Below are 17287 nucleotides of genomic sequence, written 5' to 3'. Positions count from 1 at the left end.
AGAGGCGTGGTCATGGTATTTTTTTTTTTTTTAACAATCCTAGAAGCACAGCCCAGATGTATTCCACACATTAAAAAAAAAGGTGGAAAGGCAGCAAAACGATTACCAGCATGGTTAAAAGGGGAGATGAAAGAAGCTATTTTAGCCAAAAGATCTTCATTCAAAAATTGGAAGAAGGATCCAACAGAAGAAAGTAGGATAATGCATAAGCGTTGGCACGTTAAATGTAAGGCATTGATAAGACAGGCTAAGAGAGAATTTGAAAATAAGTTGGCCGTAGAGGCAAAAACTCACAGTAAAAATTTTAAAAATATATCCAAAGCAGAAAGCCTGTGAGGGAGTCAGTTGGACCATTAGATGATCGAGGGGTTAAAGGGGCACTTAGAGAAGATAAGGCCATCGCGGAAAGATTAAATTATTTCTTTGCTTCGGTGTTTACTGAAGAGGATGTTGGGGAGGTACCAGTAATGGAGAAGGTTTTCATGGGTAATGATTCAGATGGACTGAACCAAATCACGGTAGACCTAGAAGATGTGGTAGGCCTACTTGACAAACTGAAGAGTAGTAAATCACCTGGACTGGATGGTATACACCCCAGGGTTCTGAAGGAACTCAAAAATTAAATTTCAGACCTATTAGTAAAAATTTGTAACCTATCATCAAAATCATCATTTGTACCTGAAGACTGGAGGATAGCTAATGTAACCCCAATATTTAAAAAGGGCTCCAGGGGTGATCCGGGAAACTACAGACCGGTTAGCCCGACTTCAGTGCCGGGAAAAATATTGGAAAGTGTCCTAAACATCAAAATCACAAAACATATAGAAAGACATGGTTTAGTGGAAAAGTCAACATGGCTTTACCCACAGCAAGTCTTACCTCACAAATCTGCTTCACTTTTTTGAAGAAGTTAATAAACATGTGGATAAAGGTGAACCAGTAGATGTAGTGTACTTGGATTTTCAGAAAAGTCCCTCATGAGAGGCTTCTACGAAAAACTAAAAAAAAAAAAGTCATGGGATAGGAGGTGATGTCCTTTCGTGGATTGCAAACTGGTTAAAAGACGAAACAGAGTGTAGGATTAAATGGTCAATTTTCTCAGTGGAAAAGGGTAAACAGTGGAGTGCCTCAGGGATCTGTACTTGGAACGGTGCTTTTCAATATATAATATAAATGATCTGGAAAGGAATACGAGTGAGGTTATCAAATTTGCGGACAAAATTATTCAGAGTAGTTAAATCACAAGCAGATTGTGATACATTACAGGAGGACCTTGCAAGATTTGAAGATTGGGCATCCAAATGGCAGATGAAATTTAAAGTGGACAAGTGCAAGGTGTTGTATATAGGGAAAAATAACCCTTGCTGTAGTTACACAATGTTAGGTTCCATATTAGGAGCTACCACCCAGGAAAAAGATCTAGGCATCATAGTGGTTAATACTTTGAAATCGTCGGCTCAGTGTGCGGCAGCAGTCAAAAAAGCAAACAGAATGTTAGGAATTATTAGGAAGGGAATGGTTAATAAAACAGAAAATGTCATAATGCCTCTATATCGCTCCATGGTGAGACCACACCTTGAATACCGTGTACAATTCTGGTCGCCACATCTCAAAAAAGATATAGTTGCAATGGAGAAGGTACAGAGAAGGGCAACCAAAATGATAAAGGGGATGGAACAGCTCCCCTATGAGGAAAGGCTGAAGAGGTTAGGGCTGTTCAGCTTGGAGAAGAGACGACTGAGGGGGGATATGAAAGAGGTCTTGAACGAGTAGATGTGAATCAGTTATTTACACTTTCGAATAATAGAAGGACTAGGGGGCATTCCTAATCGGAGAAAATTCTTTTTTACTCAACGCACAATAAAGCTCTGGAATTTGTTGCCAGAGGATGTGGTTAGTGCAGTTAGTGTAGCTGGGTTCAAAAAAGGTTTGGATAAGTTCTTGGAGGAGAAGTCCATTAATGGCTATTAATCAAGTTTACTTAGGGAATAGCCACTGCTATTAATTGCATCAGTAGCATGGGATCTTCTTAGTGTTTGGATAATTGCCAGGTTCTTGTGGCCTGGTTTGGCCTCTGTTGGAAACAGGATGCTGGGCTTGATGGACCCTTGGTCTGACCCAGCATGGCAATTTCTTATGAACTACAATCCCAGTATAGTAAGCCTTCCATATCATAATTGTCAGCACTCAACCTATGAAAAAGTCATTCTACAAATATTACATCAGGCCCTATACACCAATATACCTCCTAAAGCCAGGTTGTTGTAAATCCCTACACAGAAACTAAATGCTTGCAGAATACCTAAAGCCTCAGTCACACAAGCAGAACACACAAAAAGACTCTCAAATACAGAATAAAGAGATCATAAAATATAAACTGAAATGTGCAGATAAAAACTTAACTAGAAATTACAAGAAGCCAAACTCTGTAAGCAATGCAAACACAATCAAGAAAAATAAAACATTAAACATACCGATAAAAAGAATGTCAAATCAGCTGAAAAATTCAGCCAATTAAAAACATGTATAAAAATGTTTACAATTTTACCAAACACTTAATAAAATATTTCAAAACAGCGGATACATCACACCCAATAATTTAAAACAAGGATTTAAAAAAATTAAATAAAAAAAACCCCCAAAAAAAAACCCTCCCACTCCCCATACCTGGGAACTTTAGATTTCCAGTCCTCCTGAGATGGTCATAAATTGGAGGAGGGTGCACAAACTTTAACCTGTTACACACCCCACCCCCCCTCATATATGCATACAGACACACACACCCCCGCCACTCTCTTATACATGCACACACAAAGTCTCTCACACACAGGCACTCACTCTCACAGGACAAGTCTCTTGCACACACACTTTTTGGACCTTTTCTCTGGCAACACTGCAGGCCCTTTCCTGCCAACTGCGGGGGAAACACTGGCAGCACCGCAGTGACTCTTCTTTGGCCGCTGAATCATCCTTTTGCTGGCGGGGAGTGGAAACCCCGCCCGCATGTTATTGCTCCATGCAGACAGCACTGCAGGTTTTCCTGAATGAAAGGTGAGGCAGCTGTAACAGGAAGGTTTCAGAGGGTAATTTTGCCACCTCAAAATCTTGCCGCCTGAAGCAGCTGCCTCACCCTGCCTCATTTTAGAACCGCCCCTGTGTTACACAAGACTTTCACAGTCCTCCGATATCAAGGCTTACAGCTCTCTGCAATAGTCCGAGAGTATATTCTGAGGCAAAAATAAACCATGTGCTGCTGAACCATGAAAAATCAATATGCAAAAGCAATTATTTTTCTAGGATATTTAACACCATGTTATTACAGCCAATTAAAGTATTTAATGGTAACATAAATAGGATCTACTGAGGTTAGGTTAAGGGCTATCCAAGTTTTGCTGGTGGTGAAAAAAAAAAAAAAAAAAAAGACTGCTTCGTATTATTTAAAATTGTTATCCAAAGAAAAGCAGTATTAACCTCTCCACTTTTAAGCTGATGGGTACTAATCAGGTAATGTACACAAATAAGCCATTCTAAATCGTAAATCATGCGTTCCCTTCATTTACTTTTGTTCAGACCTTCAAGAGAAAAAAAATAACCTAAGCACTCAGTTAATCCATAGAAAGCAAAGGGATTTTTTGTACCTTGTTAAGATGCTCATAACTGCTTTGCCTGCTGGGTATGAATGTCTATAGCAGACCTGCCTAAAACAGTGTCTAATACTAGTGAACTCATTTTGGCAAAAAAAAAAAAAAATTGGTTTTGAACTACTTTTATTCGTGTCAATATTAATGCAAAAATATCATGAAAATGCACAAAGAAAAAAAAAAGGGACTATGCAGAAGTTAACAATTTCTGCAATATCTGCACCCAGACAATAGCCATAATTAAGAGACTTACATATCAGGCAACCAGCTTGCTAACACACAGGTAAGCATAATGGAGAATGTCCCTGGTGTCAGGAAAATAAAAAATTCAAGGACCAGCCCAGTGGCTCAGTAGTAGTGCTGCAGACCAATGAGTTGACAGTCTCCACTTTGATCCCACATCAGGTCTTCTATGCCCTGGGGCTGTCAGAGCAAAGGATGCTGCAGCAAAGCTGCACTCACAACCCCTAGGGAGGAAGTCCCAATCATTGTGCAATGCTGACACCTACTGGACAGACTTACAGGTCCATGACTACAGGATTCTGGAAGGAACCCAGATGTGTAGCCCCCTGACCAAGGATTACAACTACAATCACTGGGCTAAGCAATTTGGGAGAGAATATAACATAAGGTTAAAAAAAAAAACCCCAGAAAGTTGCAGATTAAGTTTGAGGGCCCCTGTTCCCAAGTCCAACTGTACTGAACTGAAAGCCCCCCCCCCCCCCCCCCCCCCCCCCCAATTTTGGTAAGAAACTAGTTGGGAACAGGGAAACCAATGTGAGACCATGTTCAGAAAGCATAATGATACTTTACCAATTTTTCCAGTACACTGGTTCTTAAGTCTTACATACTAACAGGCCGATTAAAAAAAACAAACCCGCAGGAGAGCCGGCGCTCCATGTAGAGTGCCCGCTCTCCCAACGCCTACCCAGGCACCTCTCCTGGGCGCTCGATTCTCTATTTAAATTAGGGCCCGCGCTAGTAAGGAGGCGCTAGGGACACCAGTGCGTCCCTAGCGCCTCCTTATTAGCTGAAGCAGTGGCTGTCAGTGGGTCCGACAACTGACGCTTAATTTTACCGTCTGTTTTAAAACCCGCTGACAGCCATGTGTTCAGAAAACGGTTGCCGGCAAAACTGAGCATCCGTTTTTTTAACCCGCGAGCTGGCGGACAGCTTTTTTTTTTTTTTTAATTTTTGGGACCTCCAACTTAATATCACAACGATATTAAGTAGGAGGTAGTACACAAAAGCAGTTTCAATTGTACGTCCCTAATGAGTCCATGGCATTGAGCGCCCAGGAGAAGTGGCTGTGTGCCTGGAGCAGGCGTTAATTGCTGAGCGCTAGATGTGCGTCCTAGACGCACATTTTTTTTTTTTTTTGCATCTGGAGTGAATGCTAATAGCCTCAATCACATGCATTTGCATGTGATTAGCGCTATTAGACTCACTCTGCCTTGGACACGAATTGAATACGCGCTAATCCCCTTATTGCATTAGGGGATTCATTAGCGCCTATTCAACCCGCGTCTGACTGCTGGTTATACAGTGCACATCAGCCCCTAAGTGCTCCAAGCTGTCCAACTCCCCCCCCTCCAAAGCCACAAAAAACCCCACAATACTTCTTTTCTGTGGTTCTTCCTACTTAGTATCATTTGGGTACTAAGTAGGAGGAACCACAGGAAGCAGCATGAAAAACAATTTTTGGCCAGCCGTCAGGTTAGGGAAACGAATGCCCATTAATTAAGCGTCTGTTTTCCCAACCTGTGGCTGGGAGCAGGTTAGGAAAATGGATGCTCATTAATTGAGCGTCTATGTTCCTAACCAGCACACAGCCACTTCTCCTGGACGCTCAATGCCATGGACGCACAATTTATCCCTAGCGTGTCCTTTTTAGCGCGATCCCTCATTTGATTAACGCATCGTGCGCCCAGGAGAGGTGGCTGGGGCACATTAGGAGAGCGAGTGCTCGATCATGAACGCCTGTTTTTCGCAAATCGATATAGCAACAGCCTGCTAGGGGCCAATGCAATAAACTGCACCTAAAAAAAGTGCATCCAAACTGAGTGCCCGTTGTTTAATGCATGCATATTCACCTCTCTTCAGCCCCCGATGCAGTAGGTAAATGAGGTGCCGTGCTAAAAAGAATCCGCTAGGGAAAATTGTGCGTCCCCTAACGTGGCACGTGGCTGTGTGCGGGTTAGGAAAACGGACGCTCGATACAATTGGCCATTTTATCCTGCTACCAGCACAATACATATAGCCTGGAACATGTAAACATGCCAAGAATATTTTCCCCCTTTTCATTTTTGTCATGCTACAGCTTTCTGTGATTCCTCAGACTTAGTATCGTTGCAAAAATAAGTAGGAGGTACCACAGAAAGCAGGATTTTATTTTTTTTTAATGAGCCCTTCCTGCACAGCAAGGCTTAACGCCAGCTCCAGAGCTAGTGTTAAATTTGCCATGATAACAAGGGTGCATTGGGTGAGCAGTAATTTATTGAACCGTGGGGTAATAGCTAATAGCCTTATCTATATGGAACTTACATGTTATGAGCACTATTAGATACGCCCGAGTTTGGACGCGCGGATCCCCATATTTCATCAGGGGTTATGAACGCGCATCCAACCGCTCATTAATCTGTACACTAGACTGGGCGCACTTTATCACATAGGCTCCATATTTTGTGCACAAAACTGTGCTGCTTCAGGCATATATTTTGCATACAAAATAATCAGGCCAATGCAATAACCTGTGCATTAAGCACCTGTGTGCTGGTTGTCAGCACAGTTAAAAAAAAAAAAAAATGCCTGTGTTAAACTCCTGTTGCATTAAGCTAATGCTATACTAATGCACTGGGAGTTAAAATGTGCAGTCAGCCTGTGCTGAATGCACATTTTAACTCCGGGGGGGGGGGGGGGGGGGGGGGGGTGTGAACAGGACAGAAGGTACAGGGGCATATCTTTTTGTCTTACTCCTAATTTATCCGACTATCTGGCCACAATTAGGCTTAAAAAATAAATGCACTGTAGCTTGTTCTCGTGGCAGTGGTTCCAGAGATAGAAACTTTACTCCACTTCTAACCAGGAGTAAAGTTTCTAGCATAAAGGGGCTGATGTAATAATTATGCGCAGAAAGCGTGCACTGCACAGACAGCGTCCACTTTCTTAATGCGCCTCCAGGCGCCCCTGCTGGGGGCAGCATGCAATATTTAAATTAGGGGGTTGCATTAGTAAGGAGGTGCTAGAGTTGCTTGACGCACGCCTCCTTGCTAACGAGAGCCCGATCCGCATCGGCCGTCCGCCGGTTAGGAGAACCGATGCAGTTTGTCGGCATCTGTTTTCCTACACGCTGCACAACCAGGGGTTCAGGAAACGGATGCTTCTCAATTGAGCATCCGTTTCCTGCACCCAAATGTTGGCGCTTTTTTTTTTTTTTAAACTTGTTTACTTTAATTTTTCCTCCTACTTAATATCTCAACGATATAAAGTAGGAGGCAGTACAGAAAAGCAGTTTTTTCTGCTTTTCTGTACTAGTTTTAGCAGTGTTCAGCTATTAATGCCAACTCCGGGCAGGTGTTAATTTCTGATCGCTAAATATGCACCCTAGATGCAAATTTGTTTATTTTTTTTTGGCATTGGGAGCGAATACCTAATAGCCTCATTCACATGCATTTGCTTGTGATGAGCGCTATTAGATTCACTCCACGTTGGTCGCGTGTTGAAGAGGCACTAATCCCCTTATTGCATAAGAGGATTATTTAGCGCTTAAACAACCCGCGTCCAACTGCAGGTTATACAGTGCACTCGGCTGAGCACACTGTATTGTATTGGCCCCTAAGAAAATATGCACTCAGCCAGTGCATCTCTCTGCATTGGGAGGGAATGCTTAATGCGGAATTTCCATATGAGGGCGCTCAGCTGAGTGCACATTTTTAAATGCACATATTATGCAGGTAAAACTCCTTCCTGCATCGGAGTAATGTTTACCAGCACAAAATCAGGTGACTTTTCAAAGGATGTGAATGTAACATACTATTGTAGCAATTTTCAAAAGCCATTTACACGCATAAAGTGTACTTTGTGGGTAAATCCTATGGACAATTCAATGGCGCACATGTAGCAATTTTCAAAAGCCCACTTACTTGAGTAAAATGCATTTACTCTCGTAAAACCCAGTTTTATTCCTGTAAATGCTTTTAAAAATTAGGCCCAATGTACGTTTTAAGTGTGGGTAAAACTGTGTTCAGCTGATTGCATCGGCCTCTATGTTCACACAACTACTGGTTAAACTGTGGAATCTGTGGACCATACCTTATGACATTGACCCTTTAGTCTTTTTAATTAAAAAGTAACTTTTCAGGCTGAAGATATTATTTGGCAATGCCTTGTTTGACCTTAATTAATGCATGTTTGCTCTGTAAGCCTCTTAGAGATGGTTTATTTGTAGTATATATTAAACCCCTGGTTGAGGGCCAACCCCATCATTTCTCTGTCTCTATCTTGTTTTGCTTTAAATGTCAAAGATTACCTTTACCCAAGGGAGTTCTAAGTTTTGTGGTTCTTTAAATCTCATATATTTTTAATTCTGTAAAATATCCATATTCAACACTTCTTTCTTTTAAAATTTAACACAATACTGTAAAAGATGGGCAGGTTAAGACAGGATTAGAACATGTAATTGGTTAAGGGAGCACTCTGCTCCAAAAGTTTATGTATCTTTTGTGTGGCCTGTAAAGAAAAAAAAAAAAAAAAAAGAATACTATGTAAATACACTGTTTGTATTAATTTAAGGTCTTTTATATACGGCTTTCCTCTTTCCTGGCACAAGCATGCAAAGTAGTGAACGAGCATGCAGCTCAATGTGCACTGAAAACATCTTGCATAAAACCCGAACAAGATCCGCAATACATAGACAAGTTTTATCTAAAAAGAAGTTTTCAACAGCAATTACAAAACATTTTTCAAACAAAAGCAATAATATACAAAATGCAGAAGTATTTCTTTTCCTATCAGGACTGAAATAAACTGGAAGACAAAGGCTGTAAATCTGATCCACTATTAAACTATCAGCAGTCTGATAGTGAGGGGCAGGGGGAAGAGATTAACAGTCTGTCAACCTTTTTCCACTTATGCTAATTAAATCAGTGTAAACCACCATCACTTTAGGGGGAAAAGAAGAATCCCAGCATGTCGTCTTCCTTATATTATCAATACATGCAGTTCACCTAAGGCAAAAATGTTGTAATTTTAAAATAATACGTTGGAAATATCTATGCTTCCAGCATAACACATATATGCATTATTTATTTATAAACAGCAGATATTCCACTTTTTCCAAGTTAGTCTCAAGGTGAATTACAGTAGGATTAACATTAAATTGCAGTTACAATAGTAGCACATTTTACAGCTGCAGAGGCAGCAAACATGAAGAGTGGCAACAGATAAGACTGAATGAAATGAAAGGATTGAAACAATAGGGGATATGAAAATAAGTGATCAGGCTTAAGTAGCTGGTGATAAAGGGAAGTCTGTGTGGCGTCTGATGTGGAATCTAGAGGAGAGCTGGCCTGACTAGCTAAGCTTTAACTTTCTTCCTAGGGCAAGGTTACAGGTCTCAAGTCATGGGGTAGTGGCAGGGCAGCTCAATGCACAGAGTTTTGTACAAGTTCTAATAGACTTAGTTTTTGGGTACTTGCCAGGTTCTTATGGCCTGGATTGGCCACTGTTGGAAACAGGATGCTGGGCTTGATGGACCCTTGGTCTGACCCAGCATGGCATGTTCTTATGGCAGAAGCCAGAGAAGGGGACAATAGAAGGTCCATTTTGTTGGAGTGCAGGAGAACAGGAGTTGGGAAAAAGCTTACTAAAGGGTCAGATCATGCATTTTAAAGAGAAGCAAAGAGGTTTTTTTGGTTTGTTTTGTTTTTGTTTCTTTTTTAACTGTATCCTCTTTCCAACCAGGAGCCAGTGTAATCAACTAGTGATTGATTTTATGTAGTTGGTTGTTCTGGCAGCTGTGCTTTCTAGGAATTTGAGGTATTTGAGATTGTTTACTTGTGTGTTTGTATTTTGGTTGATCCTCCAGTATGGTTGCAGTACTTGATGTGGGTGGAGTCCCTGACTAAGTGGGGGGGGGGGGGGGCTAGTATTTTGACATCCATACAGGCCGAGCGCACCGTTTAGCCCCAGTTTGACCACGCATTTTACACGCGCTATTATTACCCCTTATACAGATATTGCAAAATTAAGTATAAGGAAAAACAAAATAAAAAAAAAACACAAAACACTGGCAGGAATGACAAGCATCTGTTTCCTGAACCCCCTCTGGCTGTGCGGCATTTAGGAAAACAGACACAGATAAACTCAACATTGGTTTTCTTAACTGGTGGACAGGGGTGGATTGGCCTATCGAGGGATCGGGCATCCCCAGTGGGCCAGTCGCTCCAGTCATGTGGTCTGCCGTGCATGGCTGTGTCTGAGCCACACTGGGCAGACCACGTGATGCGTCCTGGGCGGCGAATCCCCGGGCCGGTCTTCCTCCGGAATCTGCCATTGCACCACCGATCGGGTTTGCATTAGCAAGAAGGTGCTAGGGTCACGCAAGCAACCCTAGCGCCTCCTTACTAATGTGACACCCTAATTTAAATATTGCATGGTATACCCCTTGGGGTCACTGAACAGTCAGCGCCTGCTTTCTACGCACATTTATTGCAACGGCCCCTTAAAGACTTAAGGCCAGCCCTCAGGCTAGCATTGTTTTCCATGTTAAAAACGTGCAGTGATTTTTTTTTTTGCCTGGGGGGAGCTAACAGCCTAATCTACATGCATTTGCATGTAATGAGCGCTATTAGGTAGGCGCTGGTTTGGATGCAGGTTTTGGGCACGCTAATCCCCTTATTGCATCGGGTGTTAGCTAGAGCGTCCAAGAGCTTGTTAGCCTGTGCGATAGGCTCAGCGCAAGATATAAAATCGGACTGTATGCGTGAACAAGGTTAGCGCTCTCATATGCAAATCCCATCCAATGAGCTGTCTTCACTCCCATCCCGCGCTGGTTTATCCCCTTTACTCTTAGGGCTGGAAACTCCTAGACCGAGGTGCAGTAAGGTTTCCCTGGAAGTAAAGTTAAATTATAAAGGCCAGAGATAATTCAGTGAGGATTTTCATTTTCTCTAGTATAAAGAACTCTCCGAAATAGAAGTTGACAGTAAATAATAATTAAAAAGAATCCCAGAACTTCATCTCCGCTCAGGCTCCGGAGGCTGAGAGCCCGGAATAAGGCAGGCTCCGAGCATCACTCACGCCGGCGCACGCACAGGACGGAACTCCAAGGCGGCAGAAGCGGCCTGAACAGACCCCCGCGCGCTCGCCCCCTGCACCTAGACTCACCTCCGCGCGCTTCTTGGTCCCGGCGCACGAGTCGTTAGCCCCAGCGGTGGGAGAGAGCACGAGGCTGCGGAGGCCGCTGTAACTGTCCCTCTTCCTCCTCCTCAGCTGAACTTTGCCGGCGGCAGCTCCGACTGCTGCTGCTTCTTCTTCTTCTTGCACGCTGCAACCCCGGGGCCTCTCATTTAAAGGCCGGCGCCGTCCCCGCCTAGGGCGGGATTCACTCCCCGATACAGTGCGCCGGATGCCGGGCTCCACCCCGAGAGGGAACGCGAGGGAGAGTCTGGGCCCGCCGCCGCCACCTCCTCCTCCTCCTCCTGCTGCTGCTATTGCAGCTCCGCCCGCTGACACAGAGTTAGGGGAGGGCGACCAATGCAGACCGCATACATCCCGGAACCGGCAGCAACATCCAGCGGCTGAGCAGGCGGGAGGGAAGCCCCCTGGTGTGGAGAGCGGGTCAAGGCCTCGCCCTCACATCCGAGTTGCGTTTGCTCAGCTCGTTAAACGAAGGACCGTTACAAAGTGCCCCTCCATGGGCAAGGCTGAAATACAAAACGTTTTGCTCCCTTCAGGTTCCTGACGCAATTTTTTGGCCGAAAGCCTGTGCGGAAATAAATTCCAGACAGGCGGAAAGGCTAGGGAGCAGCGCCGCGTCAGAGCTAGTCGGGCGCTTTCTGTGGCTTACTTTTATATTCTCTTACGGTTACTAGGAGTATAATAAAGCGAGGGAGCGGGATACCGCTTTCTTATACAGAAATCTCCCTTACTCCTTTCCAAGAAAGAATATTAATTAGGTGACCAGCATTTGGACTGACTAAAATTTAAAATCAAAACATCTTCAGAGGGATAGCCGTGTTAGTCTGGTGTAGCAAAAATGACACGATTGGAGTGGCACCTTATAGAATAACCACGCTTTAATAAATTGGTTAATCTACAAGGTGCCACTGAACTGTCATTTTTGCTATAATCTAAACAGTACCCCCAGTCACTAACTTTTGCAAATAGCAATGCCATCTTCTGTAACAATCGCCTCCTGTGGAACCAGCAAGGCTGCTGGCATCTCCACTGCTATCTGGAGCCTGTGGTGAGAAGGGTGCCCACCATCAGGCACTGCTAAACCCAGCTCATATCCCACAATTAAACACAATCAAATGTCCAAAATTATAACGCCTGGCTTGGTTTCAGCCACCAGCTGGGACAAGCCATACAGAATAAAAGGGCTGGTGGATGGGTACAGAGCTGTAGCCACGCCATTCAGCACCGATGGCCAAGTATCAAAGTGCACAACAAACAGCATCACAAGCCGGGCTACTCTGTTAAATGTAGGGGGCTTTAGTTTTTATTTTGATCTAGCAGTTTCTTCCTGCTCCTATGGGTTTCTAGCTGAATTGGAACCAGTGTGGGGATCCTGGCGCTATGAAACTTCATTCAAAAACTGAACTGGAAACCCCAAGAAGCCAGAATCTGCATGGCATCCAATACCAGAGAAACAGAAATACACTTCCTCCAGTATTGTGTAAAATAAAAGCTATCATGAGTTTCACATTCTCAAAGATGACATTCCATTCACTAAACTGAATCTAAAAGCCATCAGTGCTGACCTTCAAAAAAAAGCTTAAAACCTGGCTATTCAGACAAGCTTTTCCCTAATGGATGATCGTTCTCACACCCATGACAGGACACTTGTATCGACTCTGGTTAGGGCCTATCTCCTTCTGGCAGGCTCTCCCACTCACTAGCTCACATTCACCAGATGCTTTATCACCGTCCGGTGTAATCTTCAACCCTAACCTTCCCTTCTCGTGACCCGTACCCCCATCCCTAGCGAAAGCTGGTCATCTTATTAGAGAACCAGCAGTCTCTTAATCTCCTGTTGTAATCCTCTTGTTAACCTACTAGTTCTTCTTCACCTGTTGTAATTTTTTTTTGCTAATCTACCATAAGAAAGTCCCCTCCCCCTCGCACACTAGATCCTAATCCTCCTCCTACCACTTAAGTAACTCTGAGTTCATCACAGAAGGTGGTGTCATTTCGGTTCCGTTTAACGCTTGTACATTATTTATTGTTACATTATTACATTATATTATTATAAATAAATAAATACATATTAATACATTATTTAATAGCTAAAAGACTAGTAGGTTCCAGAAGTTGTCCAGGTATAACCAGACTGGGTGTGGCAAACTCAGAGGTTGGGGGCAGCTAACTTGTGAGCCGGCTGGAACAATACAGACTGCTTGTGGCACAGCCCAGGAGAAGAATCAACTGTTTCCAGAGCAGATAAGCCACTGAGTGCTAAAAATTGAAATTATTATATTGTAGAAGCTTTCTGTGTATAAATACTGCTCTGTGCTTTCCATTATCCCCTCTCTACTAGTGCTCTGTGTTTCATAATCTCTGTGCTCTCTGTGTAAAAAAATTGCTCTGTGTTTATCATTATCCCTTCTCTACTAGTGCTCTGTGTTTCATTATATCTGGGCTCTCTGTGTATAAATACTGCTCTGTGCTTACATTATACCTTTCTCTAGGTCTGGTTATTGTATATTATTTTGTTTGGTTCCTTGCTAATTGTTTGCTTTAAGATTCAGTAAACCTGCATCTCTCTTATTGTATAGCTGTCTTTAATAATCTGTTTAATATTGGCACATAAGTGCTGTGGGATCATTTAATAGCTAAAGGACTAGTAAAGTTCCAGGAAGTGTCCTGCTCTAACCAGATTGACCTAGGTTTAAACTGTTTGACACCCACCCACCCCTAGGTTTGTTTTTCTTATGTAGACTGCCGAACTTAAAATTAGCATCAAGATAAATTAGTACATTGGTATTTCCTTAGGTGTTAACAATCAAATAATTTACCAAAATGAGGACTATCCAATGTAACTATTGTGGAGCCTTAGTTCTGAGGGAAAGCATCTGGAAACTTAGAGCTTGCCCCATTTGTGAACAACTGTCTTCCTTGAAAAAGGAGTTGGCTGAAGTTAAAGCTCAATTAGCTTCAATAAAGAGAATTTCACCCACATTACAGTACTCAGAAAATAATTCCCCAGTGCCACAGAAAAACCAGGAGTCAAGAAAGAGAGATACAGTAGGCTCAGGTAGGATAACACATGTGACCCACAGTCACCCATTCTTGACAGATGGGCAGCCCACAAGTATACCCCCCCACTCAAACAGGACATTAAGGAACTTATTAAAAACCAGGATTACAGTGGGCTCTGGTAGAATTAGACCTGTGATGAGGAGACACACACTGTATCAAGTGCAACAAGAACAAAAAGCCTTCTCTATATTAAACACTGAAGAAGTTCTTGAGAAAAACATTGAAATGTTACCAGAAAAGAGAAAAAAAAACCCAATGCAAGCAGAAATTCAAAATCCATAACCAAAAGAAAAAGCACATTGAGATGGATGACTCTGTAATCAGTGGCACAACTGCAAAGGGAAAGAGTGAAGTGAATAGCAAATCTCAACTAAAGTCTCAAAAGGAGTCAAGGAAAAGCAGTAACCTTAACGAGAAAACCTGGAAAGCTATGACCACAAATGCTCATAGTTTGGGAAATAAAATCCCAGATCTGCAAGCCCTAATGGTGGAGGCGGACTTGGACGTTGTTGCTATCACAGAGACATGGTTCACAGAATCTCATGATTGGGATACGGCAATACCTGGCTATAACTTGTTAAGGAAGGACAGAGTGGATAGAAAAGGGGGAGGTGTGGCTCTTTATGTCAGAAACAATATCCACTAATAATTCGTATCCTTCTCCGCTTGTGATGAGAAATATCTATGTATGTCTTCCCAAACCCCCGTGTTCTCATCTACAAAAAAAGTTCTAAATGAACCATTCTATTTTTATCATTTGTAATAAAACATATATAGAAGAACGAGGCTAGTTTCATATTATTGGTGCATGCCTCCACGGCCTTGCATCCTTCTTGTACTGTAATCATCAACTTGCCTCCTTCCTCCTTTTGTGCTTTTTATTTATTTTATAAATTATTTTAATGTGATATAATACAAAATTTTTTTTTTAAAAAACAATTATAATCTCCACTGTGCATGAAAAAGGATAATCTAATTTATATTTTTCTATCGAATACTTCAATTACGCTATCCCCTTGCTTGTGGAAGATTATATCTTAATCTCCGTTTATATGCGCCTTACACCTTTCCTTTAAATTCCCCAAAAGGGTTTTGTGAACGCCATGATCTTATATCTTAAGACTACCAATGTCCAAATAAAAACTATAAGAGACTTATCTCCCGACACAGCTGCGTTTCGTTCTTTCTTCGTCAGGGGAGTGTGTCCATTCCTGTTGTCTGTTCCTTGGTTAATCCAAAATTTATAGCTTGTTTATTATTTGTTCCGGCTGTCCGTCTCTCTCTCTGGCGTATAAGCTCCGAGTGGCGGCGTTTTTTTAGCGCTTCAACTGTGCTTTAAAAGCTAGTCAGCAGATCACACCTCGACCAATGGGGTTGGATACGTGTAACGTGTTGCGTCATCCTCGCAAACGTTTACTGATTGGTGGACTCAAAGTAAAAACACCGCTTATCCCAAGTAAACATATATAAGGGCCCCTTCCTTTTTAGATTAAACTCGCCCATTCTACTTCTTCGTTTAATCCTTGTGGTGCCACGGTATTCAACCGAAAGATCCATAGTGCTTCATCATTGCCCCATCTTCCTTGCAGCTCAGATGCTTGGATATTGTTTCTCTTCCCAAACCCCCGTGTTCTCATCTACAAAAAAAGTTCTAAATGAACCATTCTATTTTTATCATTTGTAATAAAACATATATAGAAGAGAACGGGAGAACGAAAGAGAACTACATTGAACAACAATGGATCTTTCGGTTGAATACCGTGGCACCACAAGGATTAAACGAAGAAGTAGAATGGGCGAGTTTAATCTAAAAAGGAAGGGGCCCTTATATATGTTTACTTGGGATAAGCGGTGTTTTTACTTTGAGTCCACCAATCAGTAAACGTTTGCGAGGATGACGCAACACGTTACACGTATCCAACCCCATTGGTCGAGGTGTGATCTGCTGACTAGCTTTTAAAGCACAGTTGAAGCGCTAAAAAAACGCCGCCACTCGGAGCTTATACGCCAGAGAGAGAGACGGACAGCCGGAACAAATAATAAACAAGCTATAAATTTTGGATTAACCAAGGAACAGACAACAGGAATGGACACACTCCCCTGACGAAGAAAGAACGAAACGCAGCTGTGTCGGGAGATAAGTCTCTTATAGTTTTTATTTGGACATTGGTAGTCTTAAGATATAAGATCATGGCGTTCACAAAACCCTTTTGGGGAATTTAAAGGAAAGGTGTAAGGCGCATATAAACGGAGATTAAGATATAATCTTCCACAAGCAAGGGGATAGCGTAATTGAAGTATTCGATAGAAAAATATAAATTAGATTATCCTTTTTCATGCACAGTGGAGATTATAATTGTTTTTTAAAAAAAAATTTTTGTATTATATCACATTAAAATAATTTATAAAATAAATAAAAAGCACAAAAGGAGGAAGGAGGCAAGTTGATGATTACAGTACAAGAAGGATGCAAGGCCGTGGAGGCATGCACCAATAATATGAAACTAGCCTCGTTCTTCTATATATGTTTTATTACAAATGATAAAAATAGAATGGTTCATTTAGAACTTTTTTTGTAGATGAGAACACGGGGGTTTGGGAAGAGAAACAATATCCAAGCATCTGAGCTGCAAGGAAGATGGGGCAATGATGAAGCACTATGGGCCAACCTAAAAAAAGATGACGGGGCGTCCATTTATATTGGAGTGGTTTACAGGCCTCCAAACCAAAAGGAAGAGTTGGACAGAGATCTGGTTGAAGACATCCAGAAGATAGGAAAGAAGGGAGAGGTGGTGATCGTTGGAGACTTTAATATGCCAGATGTAGACTGGAAAATCCCATCTGCAGAATCTAAAAATAGTAGAGAGATAGTGGATGCCCTGCAAGTAGCTTTGTTCAAACAAATGGTAATGGAACCCACGAGAGAAGGAGCTATACGCGACTTAGTGCTCACTAATGGAGATAATGTCTCTGATTTCCAGGTGGGCGCCCACCTCAGCACCAGTGATCATCAAACGGTATGGTTTAATATCACAAAAAGGATACGGAAAAGAAACACAAAGACCCAAATTTTGCTGTTCAAAAACACAGGCTTTGAGGAAATGGGGAAGTACCTGGAGGAAGAACTAAAAGGCTGGGAGAATGAAAGAGATGTGGATCAGCAG

The 17287-nt window shown here is 42.3% G+C and overlaps 1 protein-coding gene across 1 annotated transcript in view; it reads right to left on the bottom strand.

The window, feature by feature from the left end:
* UGDH (UDP-glucose 6-dehydrogenase) overlaps nt 1-11578 on the bottom strand; it is an 86079-nt gene extending 74501 nt beyond the window's left edge. Inside the window, exon 1 of the mRNA XM_029589276.1 lies at nt 11028-11578. The gene's annotated coding sequence lies outside the window, so the exon portion shown is untranslated. The remainder of the gene's footprint in view (nt 1-11027) is intronic.
* Between the last annotated feature and the right edge of the window lie 5709 nt (nt 11579-17287).

This window comes from Rhinatrema bivittatum, chromosome 1, assembly GCF_901001135.1.
Source record: "Rhinatrema bivittatum chromosome 1, aRhiBiv1.1, whole genome shotgun sequence".
NCBI lineage: Eukaryota > Metazoa > Chordata > Amphibia > Gymnophiona > Rhinatrematidae > Rhinatrema > Rhinatrema bivittatum.
The sequence above is the reverse complement of the archived record's forward strand: the minus strand, read 5'-3'. Positions and strand labels throughout refer to the sequence as shown.